The sequence below is a fragment of the Silene latifolia genome, chromosome 4 (assembly GCF_048544455.1).
Source record: "Silene latifolia isolate original U9 population chromosome 4, ASM4854445v1, whole genome shotgun sequence".
Taxonomy (NCBI): domain Eukaryota; kingdom Viridiplantae; phylum Streptophyta; class Magnoliopsida; order Caryophyllales; family Caryophyllaceae; genus Silene; species Silene latifolia.
In genome coordinates this window covers 57,127,588-57,134,922 of record NC_133529.1, presented here as the reverse complement: position 1 = coordinate 57,134,922, position 7,335 = coordinate 57,127,588, and the positions used below count along the sequence as shown (strand labels likewise).

Sequence of the window (7,335 nt, the reverse complement as noted above, 5' to 3'; positions counted from 1 at the left end):
ATGGTAAATGATATCCATGTCATAATCACCAATCAGCTCCATCCACCTCATCTGTCTCATGTTCAACTCCTTTTGAGTGAAGATGTACTTAAGACTCTTGTGGTCTGAAAACACCTTAAAGGTCACCCCATAAAGACAGTGTCTCCAAATCTTGAGAGCAAACACAACTGCACCCAACTCCAGATCATGTGTAGGGTAGTTCTCCTCATAAGGCTTCAATTGCCTAGAAGCATAGGCAATCACTTTTCCATTCTGCATTAACACATAACCCAACCCATTCTTTGAAGCATCTGTATACACCTCAAAATTCTCGCTCCCTTCAGGTAACGCTAAGATTGGAGTTGTGGTCATACGCTCCTTTAAGGTCTGGAACGCTGTCTCACAACTTTGATCCCAACGAAACCTGTTCTCTTTCCTCATTAAAGCTGTCATAGATCTAGCTATCTTGGAGAAATCCTTCACGAATCGCCGATAGTACCCTGCTAAACCCAAGAAACTCCTGATCTCTGCCACATTCTTTGGTGCTTCCCACTTGGTAACTGTCTCAATCTTTGCAGGATCTACAGCTACCCCTTTCTTCGAAATCACATGCCCCAGAAAGGCAACCTCCTCTAACCAGAACTCACACTTAGACAACTTTGCATACAGTTGATGTTCTCGCAAAGTCTGCAACACTATCCTCAAATGGTCCTCATGCTCCTATTTAGTCTTAGAAAAGACTATGATATCATCTATAAAGACCACCACAAACCGATCCAAGAACTAACTGAAGACCCGGTTCATCAAATCCATAAACACGGCAGGTGTATTAGATAACCCAAACGGCATCACAACATACTCATAATGACCATACCTCGATGTAAAATCTGTCTTTGGTATGTCTTCCTCTCTAATCTTCACCTGATGGTAACCCGACCTCAAATCAATCTTAGAAAAGACTGTTGCACCGCTCAACTGATCAAACAAATCATATAACCTTGGCAAAGGATACTTGTTCTTTCTTTGTTAACTGCTTCGGCTCCTATAATCGATGCACAACCTCAAGCTCCCATCTTTCTTCTTCACAAACAAAACTGGTGCTCCCCACGGTGATACACTAGGTCTAATGTATTCCTTCTCAATCAGATCATCTAGCTGCTTCCTTAGCTCCTCCAACTCCTTAGGACCCATACGGTATGGTGCCTTAGAGATTGGCCCCGTCCCCGGTTTCAGCTCAACACTGAAATCTATCTCTCTCTTAGGTGGCAACCCCGGAATCTCCTCTGGAAAAACATCTGGAAACTCTCCCACCACTGGTATCTGCTCAACTGACGGACTCTCCACTCTATGATCTCTCACATGGCATAAGATCAACGGGCATCCCTTCCTCAGATAGGACTTCAAGGTCACTGCTGCAATCAACTTGACCTTGGGTTTGACAACAAACCCCCGATAAGACACACTAATCCCCTTAGGACCTCTCAAAGAAACCCTATTTTGATGACAATCTATCTTAGCTTTATACTTACCCAACCAGTCCATACCAACTATCATCTCAAAACCCTCCAAAGGAAACTCTAACAAGTCCATTGGTAGGTCAACCTGCCCAACTATCATAGAGACACCTCTATACAACCGCCCACAAGATATAGACTCACCCGAAGGTATAAAAACTTCCTCTCTTACAGACTCATACTCACTCAAACCCAGTCGTTTAGCAAGACTCGAAGATACAAACGACTGTGATGCTCCCGAATCAAACAAAACAAAAGTAAAAACTCCATTAACAAGAAATGTACCGGTGATAACATGAGCATCATCCTTAGCTGCTTTCTTCTCCATCATAAACAGCTTGCCACTGGTCTTCTGTCCACCCCCCTAGACAGTACTAGCTGAGGTAGATGGCTTAGGAGCCGACCCCCGGTCGTTGTTGTTGTTCGTCGCCGGTCTCTGGTATGAATTACCGCCATTGCGGTTAGCCCCACCGTTGTTGTTACTCTGACCACCCATGTTGTTCCACGACCCAACCGGCTTGTTACTAGCATAGCTCTACGAAGGACTCTGAGAGAAACTCCCCTGTGACGGTCTCTGGAAATCCCCGCTCATAGCACTGGTGCACTCATGCCTCTTGTGGCCCATACTGCCACAGTTAAAACAAGTCATACCCCAACTGCTACTACCACTCCCATGACCACGCCCAAAGGAAGCCTCAGCACTAAACCCCGAACCCAATGAATATGCTCTTGCCTAGTTATGGCCACCCTTCTTGTTACTGGATTGACCACCTCCCTCACTCTCAGCTTTCCTCTTCTCAAAGCCTCTCTCCTTGGTCATCTCAACTAACCTCTCAGTCCTCCCAGCACGCTCATAGACCTCCTTCACATCAGTAAGACCTCCCACTGGTAAATTCTCCATAATCTTGGAGGTCAACCCCTTCTCAAACCTCAATACCAAGTTCTCTTGGCTCAGCCCCATATCCTCAGCGTACCTAGACTTCTCATTAAACTTATGGTAGTACTCAGCAACGGTCATCTCAGAGGTCATCTTAAAATCATCAAACACTTCCCTCAGCTTACTACGCACATGATCTGGCACAAACTCACGCCTCATCGCTTTCTTGAACTCATCCCAAGGGATCGCAGGTAACCCCTGTTTCTGATATATATCCAAAGCACTCACCTTTACCTTGTCCCACCACTCACTAGCTGCCTCCCTCAAGTAGAATGCAGCCTGTTCCACTCGAAGCTCATCTGGGCAATGAACCAGATTGAGTATATTCTCCATCTCTCTGTGCCAATTATCCAGTAATATTGGCGCCCATGTCCCCTTATACTCCTTAGGGTTGAACCTCAATATGTGAATGCTGATCTTGGAAGGATCAACATCTCTATCCTTTCCCACCCTTTTTAAAGCCTTTATGAGAGCATCCTGGTGCTCCAACATCTTTACTATATCATCAACGGTCATACTCTCAGCTCTAGCATACAACGCGGTTCTCTTTGGCGGCATCTTGTAACTATATAAGAGAAAGGTAAACATAAACACACACATCCAACATCTCAAACACGGATATAACCTACACAGAACCTACTCGATCGAGTCCCTTAACCTACTCGATCTAGTTGAGGTCGCTCGATCGAGTTGCCCCCATACTCGGTCGAGTGCCTCGACTCCAGAACCTGATCAGAAAGCTGCTAAAAACATACTCGATCGAGCTGACTATCCACTCGATCGAGCCGACCCTACTCGATCGAGTGCCACCACCTACTCGATCGGGCGCCCAAAGACTTGCTTCTGTCCAGAAAATGAAAATCTACCTACTCGATCGAGTCACACCCACTCGATCGAGCCTCTCACCTACTCGATCGAGTGCCCCCACTCGATCGAGTCATGATGACTCGTATACACTACCCGCATGTTCAACTCACACTCCCAACTTTCTATACTCTTAGCAAAAACGACAACAACAACATATGTACTTACGCATCAATTTATATATATTAATAAAACACTTTTTATAAATCTATCATGCCACCTTATAAATCAAACATCATGCTTTCAATCAATCCACATACGATTCATGTCATTATCATCCTTCAATTCATATCCCCCATCCTCCACATGTATACATCCACCGATTCACACCACATACAACTACATAGATATGCAAAGCACAAGAATAACACATAACGATCATGACATATACCCCATGTGATCGGTTCAAAATTGTAGGGCAAGTTCGCGACTTTAGGACGTCTCCCAAGCCTTTGCATTAGCTCCTACAACTTCTACCCCGGGTTCATTTTAATTTGACTTCCTATGTTCATTAGGTTCATTGGTTACAAGTTTCAGGATCGTCGCTCAGATACCACTTTGTGACACCCCCATACTCCAAGTGCCTTACCAGGACCACTTAAGGTATGAGAACGCCACCATCTCGGTTACCCGAGGCAATGATAATTAAATGACAATGAAGAAACATATTTAATTAGCAATATAATTTAAAATGATTACATGTCCAAAAGCCAAAACTGCTAAAAGTGAAATACAATGTTCTCAAATCCAAAAGTGCTAAACAACTAGTCCAAAACAGCGGAAGACTCTAAGATTGCATCGTGGTGACTCATCCCAGCTAACCCAAGCGTATCTTCTCATACCTGTTCAACAACTGCTCACCATCCCCGAATGGATCACCACAGTTTTAAAACAATTAACGGGATCAGTACTAATTACACAAAAACAATGCCACAATGAAACAAGTACACAAACAGTTCAAACAGCTCAGCACAACCCCAGTCTCCATCTCCAATCTCCACACAACTGACTACACACTAAAGTGTGTAGCCCTGCCAAAGTATCCATCACAACAGATACTCCTTGCCGCCAGTGGGGGACCGCAGCCGTTCCCACCTAAGCCCCACTCATCTTCATTAAGCGATAAACCCATGTTCATTAATGTGCACATCCCTCCTGTGGCGGATTCCACAGAAGGCGAATCAGGGGCGTGAAGCCACTCCCGCAAGTGACTCCACTCAGCCAGGGACGTACCCCGAAGATCACAGACATATACAAACCTATCAACAGTAGAAAATCCACAACCAACCAGATCAACCAACATTATACGTAACCAATAGCCACAACAACAATCACCACACAATCATGTAACTAATAATGAGTAGGGAAACTCTACCTGGAATGCAAACATCGATAAAAGACGATCAAGCAGCTAACTCAGAATCTCTCCTCAACGAATCCTCTTCCTATACATACATACATACATACATACATACATACATACATACATACATACATACATACATACATACATACATACATACATACATACATACATACATACATACAATCACAACCATATTCACATAAACCACCAAAACCCCCAAATCACCCAATTAAGGTTTAACCAACTTTAACAAAACAGTATAAAAATTAGATGTAAAGCTTACCGTTGACTCAAGGATCATAAAGGTGTAAAGAACGACAAAATCCGACACTCCTAGCTCTAGGATTTGCTAATAATGCGGCGAGGATGAATGAACGTAACTCTTAATCGTCTCTTGAAAGTTTTTAGGTTGAAAAAGTGTTTTAGGAAAAAGTGACGGAAGTCTTATATACCAATCCGCATTATTAACAAACCCGTCAAAAATCACCTGTCAACTGACTTACTCGATCGAGTAAGTCACTTACTCAATCGAGTGACCCTTACTCGATCGAGTGCCAAGCTTACTCGATCGAGTACCCATCAAACAGACTACTGTTTTGCGTAAAACCATGCTTACTCGACAAAGTAAGCCCCACTCGATAGAGTACCCTAAGACCCACAAAACCGTAGTATTACAGGTCATCAAGCTTAGGCTTAGCTTGGCGACTTGGGAATGGAAGTCTAGTCACAATAGGCTATTTTTCCTTAGTCTTATCTTCATTCCTCTTCTTTGAAACTTCATTGGAAGTAGGATCTACCTCCTTAGGGTTCTCCACAACGCTTTTCTTGTCACTAGCATCCACAATATCTTCATCAATTGGCCTCTTCGGCCCCTCATATCTTGTACCACTCCTCAAATAGATAGCACTATCCGTCTCATGTCTTGTGGGCGGGTTACCTTGAGGAGGTAGTTGCCCCTTTTGTCTTTGAGATCTAGAGGATGCTAATTGAGTCATTTGAGTCTCTAACATTTTGGTGTCGGCAAGAATGTTGTTGATGGTGATGTCCTTAGCTTGGCTATCTTTTTGCATTTGGGTAAAAAATTCTTGTTGGTTCTTTTGCATTTGGAGGACCGCTTTTTGAACATCAAAGCTTTGGTCATTTGATTGGTTGTAGGAAGGTTGATTTTGGTAACCTTGGCTTTGGTTGAAAAAGGGTCTTTGAGCTTGGTTTCTCATTGGAGGTGGGGTGTATGTTTGTTGGGGGTTTTGGACATTTTGGCTTTTGTATGAAAGATTTGGATGAAATTTGGTATTCTAATTATAGTAGTTGAAATAAGGGGTACCACTTTTGTATACTTGGAAAGCATTAACTTGTTCATTTGTTCCCCTACATTCATTATGATCACGTCCCAAGGTTCCACAACTTTCACATACTCCACTTGGGATTGAGTATGATGCCACCATAGCATTAACATGTTGTTTGGGTGATTTGGAAGCTTCAACAATCTTAACCATGGCCTTCTCAAACTTTAAATTGATGGTGTCTATATGAGCACTTAGTTGAGCACCCAATTGAGTGATGGAATCTACCTCATGCTTTCCTCCTCTAGTGGCCTTTTGATGCCTACTATATTGGGAATTATGAACCGACATCTCTTCAATTTTGGCCCATGTTTGATTGTCATCGACTTCGGTAAACATCCCATTGGATCCCATATTGAGAATATTGCGTGAGTCTTCATATAGGCCGTTCCAAAATTATTGCACAAGGAACCACTCACTAAGTCCATGGTGTGGACAAGAACGACAAGTGTCCTTAAATCTCTCTCATGCTTCATATAACGATTCCTCATCCTTTTGCTTGAACCCGGTGATTTGGGCTCTCAACATATTTGTCTTCTCTGGAGGATAGAATTTCTTGTAAAAGGCAAGTGCTAACTTCTTCCATGAATCAATACCAAGGGTGGCCTTGTCTAGGCTCTTCAACCATTGCTTTGTGGTACCGATCAAAGAAAAAGGAAACAATACCCATTGGTCTTGAGTAACTCCGGTTTGAGAAATTGCATCACAATAGTCACAAAAAGTCTCCAAATGTAAGTGAGGATCTTCACTAGGCATCCCTCCAAATTGACTTCTCTCAACTAATTTTATGAATGCGGATTTGGCAATGAAATTACCGGTTAAATGTGGTGGTGTAGGAGTAACGTTTAATTTGGTAGGTTCTCCTCGGTTGGTACGGAATGTGATGAAAATTTAGGCATTGTAGGTTAATTTTGTGGTGGGTTTTGAATTGGGTTATCCTCTCCTTCTCTTGCAAAAGGGTTGACAAACTCGATGTTATTTGGTTGAATGTCCACAATCTCACCAATACCTACTACTCTTGAAGTACCTCTAACAACTCTTTTATTGTTGGTTAAGGCCCTTTCAATCTCGAAATCAATAGGTAATAAATTACCTTGTGATCTCCTAGTCATGCAAAATATCAAACAACTCGAAAACAATTAGAACAACCTTGAGGAGATTGACTTCCCCAAGGTAAAGAAAGACACAACTAAAAACAATTAATGAAAATCAAATCAATTGAACACCGTCCCCGGCAACACCGCCATTTTTGGTGCGGTTAAAACTCGTCGTCAAAAGCTACCAACCAAAACAATATTTATAACTTCACAAACTACTCTTAGCAAAGAGGTA

At 42.7% G+C, this 7,335-nt stretch overlaps 1 non-coding gene across 1 annotated transcript; it reads left to right on the top strand.

The window, feature by feature from the left end:
• Nucleotides 1–6,424: 6,424 nt before the first annotated feature.
• LOC141654553 (small nucleolar RNA R71) lies at nt 6,425–6,531 on the top strand. The gene has a single exon (XR_012548109.1). It is a non-coding gene; the product is annotated as a small nucleolar RNA R71 (small nucleolar RNA).
• The last annotated feature ends 804 nt before the right edge of the window (nt 6,532–7,335 follow it).